We start from the raw sequence: 18,832 nt of genomic DNA on the forward strand, positions 1-18,832 counted from the left end.
CATGTTTCGACCTGTGTGTGATACCTGCAGGTTTAAACTTCATATTTGCTTAACAGTCTAATAATTTATGTTCATATTCCGAGCATAGCCTCAGGATATTTAATAGTTGTTTGTTTCTCAAACTGAAAACACTATAATTTGAACCCATTTACTGTTAATAAAATTGTTTCAGTGTCATCGCGTATTGAACTGTCGGTGGGCAGAAACCCATAATCTAATTTTAATGTAGCTTTATTAGCGCGCTATTGTGCCACGCTACTGGCTACTCTGCGCAATTTATCACAAATGGCAACGGTGTAACTGATGGAGAGGTTGCAAATACAAATAACCTGACGTTATGAAATATAATTTAGATGATTTCTCAACAGCTACGGTGGCGTCACGGGGAGATTATAGCTATGTTGATTTTGAAACCGCATTTGTGGTAAAAGAAAATGGTTTAATAAATGAGAACTTGTGGTTAGATGTGAAGAGCAATGAATGGGTAGTATCTTCTAACAAATTCAATTGCGCAAAATTATTATTTCTCACAAATATGTTCATCTACATTCGCCTAATGTTAAGGTATTAAGCAGTTATTGTTTCGCGTTAACGTTTCTTGAACATTTGTCGACTGTTGACTTCATCAGCAATACTTAATGGGTGATTTGTTTACTGTCCATTGCAAAGCTTAGTTTGTCGTTTAGCGTGAAGTTAGTCTCCCTTTTTTGTCTGGGAATGCTTATCTTGTCGACTTGTTCGGCCAAATAACGATACATTGGGTTGTCGACAATATTCTTCAAGTTACAATTGATAGGCGAGACTAACAAATTAGAGTTTCTGAGTCTTGACAGGCAGTTTAAGCTCTTTGCTTTTTAATATACGAAAAATGTTGTAAATATACTTTGCTGAAAAATAACACGATATTTTAACAGTCATTCTTAAGTTACAATTATTCCAAATCAAGAGACGAACAAAATGATTGCATCATTAGCCGAAGCACAACAAAATACATACATAGCACTACTACTTCAAACAGGGTTGTAAGTGATAAATATTTTGATGTTGTTGAAGGTGCTGGCCTTACAATTTGTTTGGCAGAACTCCTCAAATTGCCTATATGTACGGTATTGAAGCTTGAAATGTTGTTTGTGGTCACAGCGTGGTGGAGATCTACCAGGAGCGAGTGAGTGACCTATTGAACCTGACAGCGACGCGCTGCCTCCGTGTCAGGGAACATCCAACTTCCGGACCATATGTTCACGGTAAGAGTTTAGATACCCTTGCCCAAATAAGGTACGAGAAAAATGGATTTATTTGACACAAATTCATTTAATAATGTTGTTATGGAACACGCAAAATTCACGTAAACGATAGTTTACATAAAGTGTTCTCTTTTAAGCTCATGGAGAATAGCAATAACACTACAGTCTAGTAACATAAAGCGTGTGTTCGATTCTCACGCAGAGCTTTTGTTATAAATTGAATTGACTGAAATGATTCGTCTGAATTTGGGTATTATTTGAAATTGAAAAATAGTGGCATAATTTATGTTGTACCTTAATTGTGAACTGCCTGCAAAGCTCGCTCAAACTGAATCAGATCTTCTGAGATTGATCATTCGCGCTACTATCCTATTAAAGTTTTCAAAATAATTGGTATATCTGCCTTAATATATTTAGCATATATTATCTATATCTTATTGCCTGACGAATAATAAAACCTCATTGTGTAACGCCTCGGTAGCGCAGTAGGCAGCGCGTCAGTCTCATAATCTGAAGGTCGTGAGTTCGATCCTCACCCGGGGCATGATTTTAAAATATTTTGGTCCGAAATTGACATCTGATATAGAAGCAAACGGTTGTTTACTGGTAGAGTTCTAATTTCTGAATTTATGTTTTAATGAGTTAAAGTTGTATTTTCTTCACAAATAAGCCGAAGTTTTGTTGATTTTTGTGATATATGAAATGATTTTTCGATTCACGGAACAATCAATTGTTCGAATTGCGCAGTGGTTCAAGACAGCAGCAGCCTATATGCATGTCTGGGTTCTAGTCTCGCCTCCTCTCACTTCATTGATAAAACATCTCAACTGAGTAGCATCTTCTTAGTAGGTCAACTGAGTAGCAACTAAACGCAAATTCAAAAGTTCGTTGAGTTTTGTGAAAGTTCAAAGTAATGCAGAATAAGCTCTGTTTGAAATTGGCTTGCTCAAAAGAGGACATACGTAGATATCTAGATCTATTGAGTTGCCAGTAATTTTTTATTCTAAAGAACTTCTAAAATTCTCCTATTTGCTTTAAATGACTCTCAATATTACGAATAGTTTACTTATAGGATCACCACGCACTGAGCGGGTATCGTAAGATACAATATTATAAGGATACAACTCATGCAGATCAACTGTTTGCATCACATCACACTACATTTTACATGTATTACATTTCACTGCAGGCCTCATAGTTCCTTTATACCTGAGCTTCCCCAGTTGTGGTACTTGCAATGAAAGTTTTAAAAGAGTACATTCCAGAAAACTCCAAGTGCCCTAAGTTTTTATTTACAGACAAATTAAATGCCTAACACAAGTTAATGTGACAATGATTCGCAACAGTTGAAACCTGTCATAAACTTGGTCTCAGCAGCTCCGTTAAATTCGATAATTTCGCGTGCTCAGTGCACTAGTTACCGAGTAAATTAGAATGCAACTAATAATAAATATTATTGGATAATTTGTAGCATTAATGTTATACGGCGGCACCTGCATGGTGTAAGCTTCCACTGTGTGGTATCTGAAATGGGAACTCAACCGCTAAATGGTTGGGAACCACAGATTCAAACCATCGAACGGAGGAAGCTATAGTGCGATGTTGAGAATTGGCTGCTGATGCCTGTATGTGTATGTAGTGCATGCCCATGTGTAGGGCATGTGTATGGCCTGAATGCACCTAGATGTTTGGTTGTAAAGGTTGAAAATCTTAGTGAAAATTTTCATATTTTCGTTCGTTTTCGTTTTGACGCCATTCAGTAGCATAGACAACATGTTTCGGGCATCGGTAGCGTGGCCGAGCGGTCTAAGGCGCTGGTTTAAGGCACCAGTCTCTTCGGAGGCGTGGGTTCGAATCCCACCGCTGCCATGGTCTTTTGATTTGCGAAGAACACATCTCAATTTAGAATTTAATGTAGGTAAATAGCTTATTCTACGAAAATTGGCTCGTGAAAAATTATTATCTCAGATGTCTGGTCGGCACCACAATAATTCACTGTAGAGAAGATTCGCAACTATCCCAGAATTTTTTATACGGTTTTTTTCATGGGTTTTATTTGTTCCTACTCTTTCGTTTATACTTCATAGCTTATATTCTCATTTTTAGCCTCAGTCGTCTTTGAAATGGAGTTTTGTTGCGATGCCTTTGGTCTCTGATATGAGTGTCCTTGATTTATGGTGTTCCATGTATCTTCGTTCCATGGTACCGAGTGATCCACCCACCACACAACCCGCATTAATTATCTCGATGTAATTCCCAGGGTTAACCCTAATTACTTTCGATACTAGCAACAACCTCTCAAGTGTGCAAAATTTGTCTGTCGGGCAATAAAGAATAATTGAGATCATTGTATCATTAATTATCTGCAATTAAGGATAATTGAGGTCTGAACTGCCCACTGGTGTTTGGAGAAAAAATAACGCGATATTTTAACAGACATTTTTAAGTTACAATTATTCTAAAGCAAGAGATGAATAAAATGATTTTATCATTAGCCGAAGCACAACAAAATACATAACACTACTTCAAACAGGCTTGTAAGTGATAAATATTTTTATGTTATTGGCGGTGCTGGCTAGACGGCACGACTAAAAAGTGGTAAGACAACGAGACGTGTAAATGGCGTGTGCCTTATTTCATGAAGGTGTTGTAAGCTTGGCAATTTCTCTCTTGGACTCTTTCAATTTCCAACGTGCTTGTGAAAAACGTCACAGGCATATTGTGCTAAATGACGCAAATTACAATTAATGTTAGTAACACAGCAACGCTGAGGTCAATTGACTGTAATGGATTGTCCGATTATGTGTGTTGAATTAATCCGTTCTACGGGTACACCATTTACACGGGTATTAACCCGTTCTACGGGTACACCATTTACACGGGTATTAACCCGTTCTACGGGTACACCATTTACACGGGTATTAACCCGTTCTACGGGTACACCATTTATACGGGTACACCATTTATACGGGTACACCATTTATACGGGTACACCATTTATACGGGTACACCATTTATACGGGTACACCATTTATACGGGCACATTATTTATACGGGCACACCATTTATATACGGGCACACCATTTATACGGATACACCATTTATACGGGTACACCATTTATACGGGTATACCTATTATACGGGCACACCATTTATACGGGCACACCATTTATACGGGCACACCATTGATACGGGCACACCATTGATACGGGCACACCATTTATACGGGCACACCATTTATACGGGTACACCATTTATACGGATATTAATAAATTATACGGGTACATCATTTATACGGGTATTGATACGTTATACGGGGTATACCCGCATGTAGGCGTGTCCTGGCACCCGATATCGAGCGTGGCGCAGGCGTGGTCGCTCCTCGAGCGCGGGCGTCGTGAGCGCAGCGTTGCGTCCACTTCACTGCACGCTCACTCTTCACGCTCACATGCGCTCATCACGCTGCTCGTCTCCCAGCCCGCTGCCAGAGTGCGCTCTGCTGTCACCTTCGTCGATCTGGCTGGCAGGTCAGTCGTTCATGTTCTGTAACATTAAAATAACTATCAAGGACTACTACACACAGGACATGCATAGCCTATGTCCAGCCTCTGCTAGCAGAGGCGATCGCCTACACTATGAAAATGCTGTTGTTTTAGATAAAACAACAGCATTTTCATAGTGTAGGCGATCGCCTCTGCTAGCAGAGGCTGGACATAGGCTATGCATGTCCTGTGTGTAGTAGTCCTTGATAACTATTTAAATTTAAATAATAAATAAAGTTCGAAAGATGTTTAGCTACATGGTTAGTGGAAGATTTTATTTATTCAACTTAACGGTTGTTTTCTACACTGCAGAATTGTGACCGTAAATTTCGAATTGTTCTGATTACACATGTTCAATTTTAATTCTGCAAATGTATTCATAAATGTGTTCGATAAAATTATAACTTTCATGTTTATCTCGACTTAACTGTTCACGCTGTAATTTCTAGTTTTAAGCTTTATTTTCTATCATATGATTATAATTGTTGGTAACCTAACCATTATCTCTTTGTTACTGTATGCAGTTTAATTACTTACTTTTACTTTTAAGACGCTTCTTGAAAACTTTCAATTGCTATATTTGGATTCATAATTATAATGTAATATTTCCACTTCAAAATCCTAGTTTTATGAACAAATATTATAAAGGGAAATTTTCTGATATTTCTAGCGAGCAAGCGAGCGACGACAGCAGCAAGGAGCGCCTTACAGAGGGCGCCAGCATCAACAGGTCCCTAGTGACCCTCGGCAACGTCATCTCTGCCCTCGGTATGTTTACCCTCCTCAGCATCGTGTTAGAAGAATGTAAAGTTGTTGTTTACCCTCCTCAGCTTCGTGTTAAAAGAATATCAAGTTGTTGTGCCTTTGATTATTATTTCTTTACTACTACTATTCTATTACTTAGTTTTAATGATGTTTTTACGCTTTATACGTCAAGGAAATCGGTTAACATGATATAAACATATACCGATACATATATTGAATATATACGTTTAATCATTAAAGGTTCTCGATTGAAGTTTGAAAGCCTAGTCGTGCTGAAACACAGCTCAGCACTAAAATTTGAATTCCGCATAAGGAATTAAATAATTTTGTACAACTACAAATATTTTTAAGTTAGTCAGTTCAGAAATGTAGAACCCAATAAATCTGTTCTGCTCTAAGAGTGGCATCTAGAGTTGTTGGTTCGATTAATATAAATTTGATTTTATTTGTTTTTATTTACGGAAATTGAGGACTCTCGATTCTTTCGTACAGGAATCCAAAATTAACAAATGTCTCCTAAACTTTTATACGCAAACGCAGGAGTCCACTTCAGGAAACGCTGTCGCTTCTGCTGGGGTTTGTAACGAGCTTTTTCATTTAATTAGCGAATTTTCCCTCTTATAGTAGTTTGATCTTAGCTACCAAATATAAGCATTGCGTCGCTATGTCTATTCGAAACATTAATATTAAGGGCCAACCTAGTCAAAAATCGAGACTGCAATGTCCGCTATGTAAGTGCGAAGATGAACATGGAGGTATGGGTCTTTGTCGCTCGTGCGCCTTATTTTTTTACCGACGTTCCGTATAAACGGGGAAAATTCGCGGAGAAAAGTGCTTCTAGACTCATAATAGAACGAGGTGCGGTCGGTAGCCACCAGCCACTGACTTACATATTGCTGTTGCAACATGATTAATCAAGGAATACAAGATTATATACTAGTAAGGCGTGAATTTTTAAATTCAACCCCACGTGTACTATATAATAATTGAAATCAGATTAGTCGGATTCAACGAAACTGCATTAAATTAAGTCATCCTAAAATTAGGTTGACTACGCAAAAACGAACTCGTCGCGTCCAAGTTACTCTCTTATACTCAACAAAGAACTTTCTCCCTCCAAAATCTAGTGATGTACAATTCAAAGATAAATGTACGGAAGTTGGATATTTAAGGGTAAATTTTAAAGTTTAGACATTATAATATGTTTTATCCTAGAACCTATCGTATGGCTTTTCAATGCACACAGTCGTGTTCTTGGCGGCACCTGCTTTCTCACAGTAATTAATTTTCCTTTGCTTGCACACGACGATTGCACACGATTTTTTATGATGTACCTTTTATCATATTCACCCAAGTTTTACGTGCAGATATTCTAGATTGGTTGAAATATGTCTTGGCTACCATAATTGTGTGTATGAAACTCACGGAAATGTTGAGTGTGTCTCCTAATGATTCGGTGGTTATTCGCCTATCATTTTCAATGAGATCACGAGCAGCGTCAATGTTTTCTACACAAACTGATAAGCGACCCCTTCCTCTCCAGGGGTCATCATTGGTCTCATTTCTTTCGCTTCTGGGACGACTAATCCATTTGTGGGATGATGATTTGTTTGAGGCGTCACCATAAACTTATTCAAATGTCTATTTAATGTCTATTCTTCCAGAGGGTCTATTCTTCCACCCAAGCTTCACCATGAATTTGATGTTTGACCTGGCCTTTACTTCGGCAGATGCCATGTTGCATGAACGGTCGTTGCTTTTTAAACCGCGCCCACGTTTGTAACATTAATTTGATAAAACGCTGATACAGCATCATTCTGGTGCATTGACATCATATTCTTACCAGAGAATTTTCAGTTATGTCCATTTCCCACTAATGTTTTGAAGCACCCTCATAAATATATATATTTTTCTATGCGTGAATTTCGTTGGCAGCTGAGAGAGCGCAAGGCCCGTCCGCATCACTGGGTCCGGGACCGCCATTTAATGGAACTTACGGCACGCTGGACGGGGAGCCGGACGGAGGTCTTCATGGGCAGCCTCGTGGGCCAAATTTTCCGCCGCACGACGTCTATCCGCTTTCAACCAGTGGTTGTTCTCGTCGAGATTCTACGCCTTCTACTATTAAAGCCATTAAGAACCCTAATCGTACAAATTCTCAGTCGGTAAAACCTCCTCAATCTGAATTCTTCCTTGAAGACACACTCGCTAAAAAAGACAATACTCCAGGCCCGGCTGCAAAAATGAATAATTCTCACGAAGTTCATAATGTGGCTCGTCTCGAAGCGCTTTCTCCGGACAGTAAAAATATATTGAATGATCAAACAGACCAGAATTCTGTCCGTATTCTTGACAAGAATGAACTTACGGCTGTTGATGATGTCATTGATTCGGCTACCGGACAAAAATTGCAGAAGCAAATAAAGCAGAAGAAGAAGACTTCTGGAGCGCTGCCATCACAACACACCCCCCGACTGCCCTTCATTCCTTACCGGGACTCGGTTCTTACTTGGCTTCTCAGAGACACTCTCGGTGGAAACGCCAACACCTTCATGATTGCAAGTAAGTTGATTGACTCAAAACGAATAAAAAATATAATAAATAAAATCTGGGGAAATAATGACAGTAGATTATTTCGTCAAGTTTCTGTGTAAAAATGTATTATTTATGAATTAATTTTCCTCTTGTATGCAGCGTTGTCGGCATCCAGCACTTGCTACAGCCAGAGTCTGGCGACTCTGCGGTATGCGACTCGTGCTCGGTGCATCGTAACGAGTCCTGTAGTGAACGTCGACCCTTGCAGCGATGCTCTCGCGCGCCTCAAGAGCGAAGTCAACTGTCTCAGACGCATCCTCACCGAGAAGGAGAAGGTTCATTGCGAATAATTTAATTGAATAATTCATATTGAATAATTCAATTTCTATCCAACTTATTATTCTTTACTGTAATCTGGAAGAAAGAAATATTTACCTAGCTCATACTGCGAACGAAAAAAACGTGTTTGATTAAAATTGGTAAAATCGTGTTCGATTTTCCTTCTTAGAAAATTTTCTTTCTATTTATTGCCTGATGGAGAAGGAAATCTGTTTTTACTGTGCGTCTTTAAATCTTTGAAATGTTATTTTATTGTTTTTTCCGGCTCTCAATAAGATCTGGGATCCGGTTTCACGATCAGTGGTCATATTTTTCGCTTTCTTTTCAGGAAGATTTGTGGGGCCCGTTCCGAAAATTCAAAACCTCACTGGGAAGTTTGTTGCGTGATGTTCCTCCTCGTGTTGCTCGTCAGATCCTACGTCGTCTCCGCCGAGAAGTTCCTTCCGTTTCCCGAAAAGCCTCAAAAAATCGGATTCCTGCAATTAGAGTTCCTGCTTCAGATCCTTCATCGTCAATGCGGTGTTCCAAGACTCGAACAAGTTGTACTGCATTGAGCCAATCAAAGCAACAATATATCCCGTCTTCCGAGGGAGGTGGTACGCGCTGCCGGTGTCGGAGAAAACACGCCGTGCCTGGCACTGAAAAATATTTTTCAAGGAATAAATCTTCTATTTTGAATTTGAATCTCAGGCGGAAGCAGACTGAGGCTAAACGTGATACATCGGAAGAAGAAAATGTCATCTGTAAAGATGATGAAAATCTTCCTGCACACGGAAGTGAAGACGATGAGTCTTTAGTACAATTGCAAACTACGCACAATGATCTTCTCCCTCGAAATCATCGTACAAGTGAACGTTTTAGGCTTATTAGTTTTAGTTGTGATAAGAGTAGTGCCTTGTCAGCCAACGAAATAGGCAAAGATGGTTCCAAAACAATGATAGATTGCAACTCTTCAAAGAAAAGTGAAGAGCGAGCAGTTGTGGTGGAGTCGGAAATTCCTTACCTTGTAAATACTTCAGATGACGCCATGGCCAGCACCGTCTTCATATACCACATCAAGGTTGTGAAATGTTCTTAATCGAGTTTCATTCAGTTCTTATTTTTCCTCATCAAGTTTATTCAGTCGTTCAAGTGTCAGTAATGTTATCAAGGTTTAGTTGTCTTCTTATATGTATTATTATCACGCGATCATCTTCAATGCTAATTAATAATAGAATTTAATAGCAAAAAATGGACACATTCCACTTCTGTTTAAGTGAATATTCCTTTCGTTATCTTTGTTATTAGTTATCTTTCTCTTATTCTTTATCAATTTGCGAAAATTCACATTTATCATTGAATGGAAACAGATAATTCTGACGATGCTCAAATGTCATTTAAGCTCGTTAGCTAATCTTCATAGTTTGAATTCTTGATCAAGATTGGCTTTCTACTCTTCCAATTTTTGTCACTGAATAATTCAATTTTGGTGTTGTAAAGGAAGGAGAGTCGCGCCTTGGCAAGAGCAGCGACTGTGACATCACCCTTGCTGGTGACGACCTCCAGCAGGAGCATTGCTGCTTCACCAGCTCCCGTGGCATCGTCACTCTCAAGTGAGTCTCATCGTCACTCTCAAGTGAGTCTCATCGTCACTCTCAAGTGAGTCACTCTCAAGTGAGTCTCCATACAACTTAGTAGTACAACCTGTCATCGCATGTGCTCTCTCTATGATAATAGGACTTTCAAATAACTATGTCGTAAGCTATGATTGTGCCTCATTAAATTTAACCATTGTCCTGGTGTTTAACCAAACAATTGCTTTAGTCATCTTTCTATTATTTAAAATTTTGCCCTTTCAACTCACTGTGTCGGGTAAAAAGCTGTGCCGTCAGATCATTTAATTTAAAAGTTATTATTGTGATCTTTCTATTTATGTTGAATCATGCACATTTAACTTACTCTGTCGACTCGAAATGTGTGCCGGTATACGGTTATGCTTAAATTCCATCATTGCTCCGGTCATGCTCCTATTTAGGCCAATTCTTTCACTTTCAAACTTTGTCAGCTAAAAAAATTTTCAAGTTATAACAAAGGTAGTGATTTGTGCAGCATTTAATGCTGACTATGTCGCGTTTAAAGAAAAATGCAAAAATTTTTCAAATAATCTTGTTCGACCCGCGCTCCTCTCCTAAAATGCTATCAAGTAAACGTACGACCTTCTCATTGAAAATACAAACTGATTTGACTCTGCATCGTGTTCGACAACGATTTATATGATTTATCCCTATAACGTTTCCTGATTTTCCGGCACCAGAAGCATTTGCAGCGACGGCGTGACTGTCAATGACGAGCCCCTGCTTGAGGGCGAGTCTCGTAGGCTGCGGGCCGGCGACGTTCTCGCCCTCGGCCGTCGCCGCTTCAGCTTCCATCCTCCCTCTCGACCGCAGTTCACTCCCCCTTCACTCAGAAAAGATCCTGTGAGTATCAAGCTTAGATCTTTCCGCATGTTAGATATTTTTTGGTTTCATTGTAATTTCGTATTTATGTGTATTATGTTATTAATGTAATGTTTGTCGATGGTTTTTGGTATTTGCCTAGCTACTCGTAAATTAATGCTAGTATAAACCCATACGTCGAATCTCTGTAAATTTATGGACCTATATAAATTTGATTTCATTTAATTTTAAACTTGTTGTGGAGATTGTTGAAGACAATTCCTATTAACTATTCTTCACTTTCATTTCCCAACATTATCATTATAATAATTTTTTTACATTACATTTAATATGCATGATTATTTTCATGATCATTCTTCACTAATGCTTCCAATTAGTGAATATATTTCGTTACGTATTCGTCGTTATGCTGGATGAGTCCAGCGGATGCAATGCAGCCCACGCTTAAAGAGCCACCGCGTCACCGCTTCCCGTGGCGGCCGTGCTGCGTGATGGCATCTGTGCTTATTCCCTAACAAAATTCAGAGTCGCCCCAGCTTCTGGTATTCCAGATCAGAAGCTGCCGCGTCTGTAAATTTGCACTGGGTTGAACTCCGTGTATTGTGGCGTTAACGTGTCAATCTTCTTACGTTGTCGTGGGTATTCGTTCATAATCACATATATACTCATGCATGGACAAAACCAGTTATTTTAGTCTTATGGCACTAATTACGTAGATATTTTCGACTAAAACGATCGAAGTTCGTATGTCTCTGATAAAAATAAATACTGGCACCGTTCTCACATGTTATTGTCTAAATTTTACACGTGTTGTTAAATTCAACGGAACTCGATCTGATTAAAACGGTGCGATTAACAGAACGAAAGCTTCAGACATTGGACGAACAGGCTCTGTTATTGTGGCTTGGCTCGACAGCTCTGTGACTGCTATAGTGATACAGTGTGTGATTTTTCTCGGGCAATTCATGCTCGTGCACAAAGCTCCATGATTCATGGATGGAATTCCTGGGACGTTATGTAATTGTAATGTTTTTAGTTGCGTAATTTTAAGTGGTATTGCAGTGCAGTTTTAAGTGGTATTGCAGTGGTATTGCTGCTGAATTACTGCGTTTATACGGCTGAATCTTCAAACAAACGATGGATTCAATCAATAATTATGCACGATTGTATTTTTTATGCCTTGAATTGAAAGTAATCTATAAACGCTCTCTTTAATATTTTTAAATAAATAATGAAATGAAAGCAACCCACCGAATTAACGCAATAATATGCGAGCCCTGAGTGAGAAGGACTGAGTCAAGAATGTCTAAGCCTCATTGGTTGTTGTGTGAGTGACCTTCATAGTTGATACCCTCGCTGCTCGGCTTGTGTAGAGCTTCTCTCTGTCCCTGCGTGGCAGCTTAGTTGCGCGCAACGCCTCGGGATTCACGTTTGCTTTGTAGTCCTGCTCCCGTAACATGCTTTGTAATTTGTTGTCACGGTGAGGATGGCGAGTATTTTATGGAATTGAGAATTTAATTGACAGTTTCTTGGTAGAGTAAATGTAAGTTAATATTGTAATTGTGTCGTGGATTTAATCCTTGGTTTAGGCTTCATGGAGTTTGTTGATGTTGTGGGTGATTGGGACCAATAGTTCATGCGTCACTTCATCTCGTTTCTGGTTTATTAACTCTCATGCGCCTATCTTTGGTTAGTTAACAATGACTAATATTTATAGCCACTATTAATATAAGCCTTTTGAGCCACAATACTGTGGTCGGGCTTGAAGGTTTGAGTTAGTTATTCATGGTACACTACTCTGATTTATGCTAATATATGAATTATATCGTGTCTGGCGCATTCAAATTTCAATAATTCTCAGACATTAAAAATAATAACAAATTTAACACCGAAATCGCCCAATATTATTGCGAATATTCGTTAGTGTTGTTTATTTTTGTGACCTACTTTCTTGCTGTAAAGTATTTAATTAGAGTCATCCTGCTGTGGAAGTTCCGTGTAAGCTTTATTTTTCATTTATTCCTTTGCCATAATCAAGCACTTGGTATAAGAAGACGTAAAGCAACATATTGCACACATGAGTCGTGCTCATGTTTATCCATGGGCTCGTCTGGGTGCAGGCGTCGTTGATATAGAATTGCAGTTACTCAGTCGTTCGTGACATCGCATGCATCAACGTTCAATTTGCTGCGCATGATATCGAGGAAGTCATTTCATGGTTGCTGCGATGTTTGTCCTGCCTCGGGGCTTATGCTCGAACTTCATTTCTGCAACGTTCATGTTACTTTGTAATTTGGCTGGCCTATTGCTTTAAAAGTTTCATTAATTTTATAGTTGCGTCCATAACCACAGCAAACGGAAAATTCTTAGGTGCGGTGAAAGCAATTCGACTCAAAATTTAAATTTTAATGCCGGGCTCCTGACGATTTGTAAATTTAGATTACATTGATTGATTTCAATTAGAAAAGTTTCTTTTGTTAAATTACGTGCGCGAGACGTTGTATTTAGTTCAGTTTTCATGAATTAATTCAAAAATTTCTGCTTTTTTATATTCGCACGCAATTGGCGCTTTGATTTTTTCATATTGCTTGTAACTTTATTACTTTTTACACGTTTATTTTCGGTTTCTCAATGTTTTCCCTCGTCTTCTTCTATTTAGAAATCATATTTCTTATTTTCCCCATGCCATTTCAATTCGTACAATAATTCCCAGATTGTAATATGTAATCCACAAACGGTTATTCACAATTATTCACTTAATTTGATTCCGTCCAGTTATACACTAAGGTGCAGGAGATCTCAGAAAGGCTGAAGCCCACTAAGCGTGACTTGCATGTTAATGAGTCTTACTCCAGTTGCTTCGACCTGCATCTCCACAGATTTCGACTTGAACAATATATCAGAATATAAGGATCAACTGTATTTCATGGAATTTGATGTTGAGTTGCATTTAGTTTGTCATTAAGACTTCAAACAAATTTAATAATTGTGAGTGTACGCGTATTTGTGTTGTAAATTTTGTTGTATAGGTACGAGTTGCGGGACACGCTCTCAACAATCCTTAAATGCTTGTTAAATTTTTGTTGAAAATGTCAGTATTCGTTGCATTTTCAGCGTACAATGCTCAAAAATGAAACATTTCCGACTCGTTTATATCTTTGATATTTATGGGATCATATTGATTATCTTTTTAAATTATTTTTGTATTGCAGGCTGTCGACCAAACTTTGACCTCTCCAGCGTCTGAAGAGAGACACGCTGCCCCACAGGAGCCGGTGCTTGTCAGACCTGACAGCTTCAAAACCCACTTGCCCAGGTAAATAAATAGGCCGTGCAATTACAACTTTACAGTTATTCCTCGTTTTCATTACCAATATGCACTACTCAAAAAATGGTTTTCTTGCTAGTAAGTTTTCTTTTATCTAATTTTCTGATCCTCATGGGTTTGATATTTTCTTAATATACACTGAAACAAATAGATTAAAGAAGTAGAACCATTAAAATTCTGGCCACGCAATGCGGGTAAAATGGAGTCTTAACAACTTCAGCTTTAGCTACATTTTTGAAAAATCTCAATCTATTATCGCCCAGCTGGATCTCGATGAATGCGTCTTTTTTGAGCGCTATTTCCCTAATTGTGGAAATTTTTTCATCGAACAAATTCTCGTGTGTGCATTTTCCAATCAGCCAATGGCCTCTCATTCCTGTTTTAAACTTTTCAAGTTCCGTCCATAAAAGTTGTTTTGAAAGAGAGAATACACCTCTTTGTAATTTCGAATTTCAAGTTTTTCATAATAATGTAATGTTTTCGCTTTTCATACGGATGTTATTTCTTTTGTAGCCATACCGGGGACCTCAGGACAGTAGAGCGCTCTGTCAGCAGCGGCCTTGGCAGTGCATTCAACTGTTCGCTGGATGTCGGCAGCGCTCACGCTAGCAAGGATTCCGGCTGCAGCGTCGACCAAGAGAGTTCCTGCAAGAGCACCAATATCTGCCCGGAGAGCCAATCTTTGTTGGACCGCGTGAAACTCTCATCTTTGTGTTCATCTGCAGTCACTAGCGCTTTTTACGACGCCGAAGCCTACAAAAACAACTACAAACTTACGGCTGACGAGGAAGATGTCGAGTCTAGCCTAACAAGTTGTGTTTATACTTCGTGTGAAAGTAACTGCGAGTCGGCTATATTTAGCCCCAGTGCAGCGGTTCAATCGGAGTTGTGCGTAGAACCGTGTCGCGTGCGCAGTGAAAGTGCAAGTACAGATACCGTTCATCTGCGTGGATCATTAGGTGAAAGATCGAGTCCTGTTGAGGCAACTCCTGGCAAAACCACGTTCGTTGCCGAAGGGCCTTACGTACGTGATGTTGAGTCAGATGACCTCTCATTAGATTTAACTCAAAACGTCAACCAGAGTTTTGATTCTTTTACTTCTCTCGAATCTTCCATCAGCAGCAATTCTCTCTTGAATGTAGACTCGTTAAGTTGTAAAACGAATTCTAGCGAAGCGCGGCGATCGAGTTTACCGGCTTTCGTAGAAGGTCAACTTTGCGGGCGTCGAGATAAAACATCTGGCAGTTCTGGGTCCTTGACTAGTCCTAATTCACCCTCTTTACCCCGACGGCGCTGGAATAAGAACATTTGGCCTGAAATAGAAAAGGGTCTTCGACGCAACCGCAGTGAACCTAATTTGCCAAGCAGAGGTGGCGCGGGTAACGTAAGTTTGGATGCAAAACTAACTCGCCAGCAGATAATTGAGAACGTAACGAAAAGACTATATCCAGGGAAGAAAAAAACCCTGAAATTGACTGGAAGCTGTTCGTTTTCTCACGTTAAGTCAAGCAATGCGTCTTGTCCAATAACTTCTATGGAAAAATCTAACCTCCTTACTCTTGATGATCGATCTCAGTCAGGTACGTATTTTAAGCATCCAAATCCATCATTAAAGACATTAAAACAACACGAATTAAAATCCCGGCGTTCTCGGAGCGCGCATAATCAATTTAAAAATTACTCTGATACAAATATAACTTCAACAGCTGCGGTTGTAACCCCAGCTGACACACGTGCTCAAAATAGGAAAAGCGGCAACCAAGTGATTTATGACAATCCATCTTACCTAGATGACCTCGACTTCACTTACTACAAAGAAGCTTCATCGAGCCAAAGGTTTTCTACTTCAAGCAAAGAAATTCTACGAGACAATAATCAAGATGACAAACATGCCGGCGATCTCGACGAAAACGATAAAACTCCCCAAATTTATTTACTTCCAATCGAATATCGACACGTTTCTGGCGAGGAACAATTCTCTGACGACAGTTTAGATGGCGCGCGTGGCATCATTGCCGGCATCGAATGTTTAAAGCCATGCGATATCGACGACGAGGACTCTGTTTCGCCTGGTAGGTTTAGTCGAGACTCGCTAGAACACTCGGACAACGACTCGGACGACGCTGACAAGTACGACTCGCTCATCAGAGACGTTACTTCCATACTACGGCGTAGAGCCACTGATTCGCACAGAGGAAAAAGTTGTTCGTCTTCAAAAGTTCCTTTTGGCGCAAACAAAGATGTTGAGGTGTTTAATGCAACAGTTGCTGTTCATTCTCCGACTGATGTTCATACACCGGAATCGAGGAAAGGTCAACCCTTAGATACGGAAGTCGTAAACTGTCGAAGTCTTCCGGCATATCTGAAGGACGAAAGTGCTTTGGAAAGTAGAGATTACAAAAGTTTGCCATCCGACAAAGGAACCAATGCGAATATATATTCAGAAGCCATCAGTAGCCATAAAGAAGCCTCGTCAAGCAGTAACCGAAAATTAAGCAGAGAACGAGTCCAGCGCCGAATTTTAGATTCCTCGTCATCTGAAGAGAGCGACTCAGAAAATCCTCGCCCTGTGCGACGGAAACGGAAAAACAAGAAGTCTTCATCTTCTAGTGAACATAGTGAAAACTCTCAATGCGGCGAACAGCAGAAGATTGATATCAATGACGGATCAGTCGTAAGTGAGACTGAAATTTGTACAGATTATTTGACAGCAAAATCACCAAGGAAACCTACTGAAGTCGCCTCCAAAGATCACTCGGTTACAATAATCAAGACTGAAAATTCTGCGGTCCACTCACCTGACCTAAATAACCTACTCATCAATCGGAAAATTTCTTGGCCTTCTTTGCCAGAAGAAATGGAAGAGAGTGGTCGACAGATACTCCAGTCTGCTGGAGTTGACTTTCAGTCTCCCGAAAACGCCAGTCTTCTGGAAAATGTAACTCAAATTTTGGAAGAGTCGTCTGAAAAATTAATCGCGTACCTTCTTTCACCAGAAGCTCACAGTCAAACAAACTTTTTTGGTAATGACTTTCTTGAACCCTCGCTCAAGCAAAATGCAACTAATTCTGCGACCGCCAACTCTGATATAAAGTGCGACGACGAAGATGAATATTCTTTTGATGGAAGTGATCGAGATTCTCCAAACGGGTCTGGGTCTACAAACGCGTCAATGGACGAATTTGTGAGGGAAGAGTATAGCCATAGTTTGCACTCAAACCTACGCAGAAGACTCCTCTACACAATAGTGGAGTGCAGCGAAGGAAGTCGGTCAGAACTGAGCCAAACGTGCAGTGGACAGTCTGACTCCGACGCTACTGCTGATGACTGGAAAGGATCGGATTGTATCCCTAGTGACTGGAAAGACTCTGAGAGCGAGGCGGGAAATTGTTCTGGAAGTATTGATGATCTTATTAGCTCGTCTGAAGACACTCTTCTGGAAACCATGTACCTTTATTCAACTGAACAGCCTGATTCCCTTTCTAGCATCCCAGAAGAAAATTTGGACGAGTTATTAGTCGAAGAGAACATTCCATTACAGAAATTAGAGTCTGTTCCAGTCGCTTCACTGAAAGCGTATGATAAATCAAGTCGTCGCAAGCCAGCGTCCAAAGTGAGCTCTCCGATGTCCTATGTTGAAGCTGCATTCGATTTTAGCAACGTTCCTTCTAAAAATCAAATAATTACTCCAAAAATAACAGTTAAGAAAAAAGTTCAATCTGAGCCCGATGTTACTCGTGGAACTTCCATGAAAGAAATGTCATGCAACGAAAATAATGTAATCGATGCTACGGACGAAACCGCTAGTATTATAAGTATGTGCGATGAAGTATTGCGTCACGATGAAGTTAAGTTGAGTATGAAAATTCCTTTTAAAGAAGGCATTCTTTCTAGGACTTCAGTGACGCACAAATATTCGCTTCAACAATGGCCTTGCTACGAGTTACATTCTACTGCAAATGAATTCTCTCCAATCCCTGGTCACGAAGGTTTCTCAAATGCTGAATGTTTAATCTCGTCAAATCGGCCCTCTGAAATTCAAACAAGAAAGTGTAATTTTTTTCCAGCAATGGAATTTCATTTTTCAACCGAATCTCGATGTTTGAAACGTGCAATGCCACGTTCAGTGCTTGTAACCTCTTTCCCAGAACTATTAAATTCGATTTTGGACACAGGTTTCACTTCTTCTGAGTTGGATGATTTAACAAACCTTGGAGAGGCTACGAAAAAAATCGAAAGCGATGCATTCGACTTAGCTCTTCATTTTGATCTTCCTCATGTCTTGCCGCAGATAACGTTCCTGCCTCCGAGTATTTCTCCCGTGACAGAAATTATTGCGGATATCGGTGATGTGAGTTATAATCTGCCACTAGATTCTTCGGGAAGTACTGGACGTCAACTATATACCGGAAAATTACCAGTTAATGCCCGATCATCGTCTGCTGCCGACACGGACGTCCAATCAAAAGGAATTTTACCCGACCTTCTTTCTCACAATTGTTCGAACCTGGCAACTGTGTTTGAGGCATCACCAAAATATGACGATGAAAATGAGGCTAAAAGTTCAGCGTATGATTCTATGACTCAGATTCCTGAAAGTAAACCAGCTAAGAAAGTTGTATTAAACATCGTGGTGCTGAAGGC

At 39.7% G+C, this 18,832-nt stretch overlaps 2 non-coding genes across 2 annotated transcripts; both read left to right on the top strand.

Moving 5' to 3' along the window:
• The first annotated feature begins 1,715 nt into the window (after positions 1 to 1,715).
• Trnam-cau lies at positions 1,716 to 1,788 on the top strand. The gene has a single exon. It is a non-coding gene; the product is annotated as a tRNA-Met (tRNA).
• Positions 1,789 to 3,031: 1,243 nt separating this feature from the next.
• On the top strand, positions 3,032 to 3,113 carry Trnal-aag. The gene has a single exon. It is a non-coding gene; the product is annotated as a tRNA-Leu (tRNA).
• The last annotated feature ends 15,719 nt before the right edge of the window (positions 3,114 to 18,832 follow it).

This window comes from Hyalella azteca, unplaced genomic scaffold, assembly GCF_000764305.2.
Source record: "Hyalella azteca isolate HAZT.00-mixed unplaced genomic scaffold, Hazt_2.0.2 contig6498, whole genome shotgun sequence".
NCBI classification, from domain to species: Eukaryota; Metazoa; Arthropoda; class Malacostraca; order Amphipoda; family Hyalellidae; genus Hyalella; species Hyalella azteca.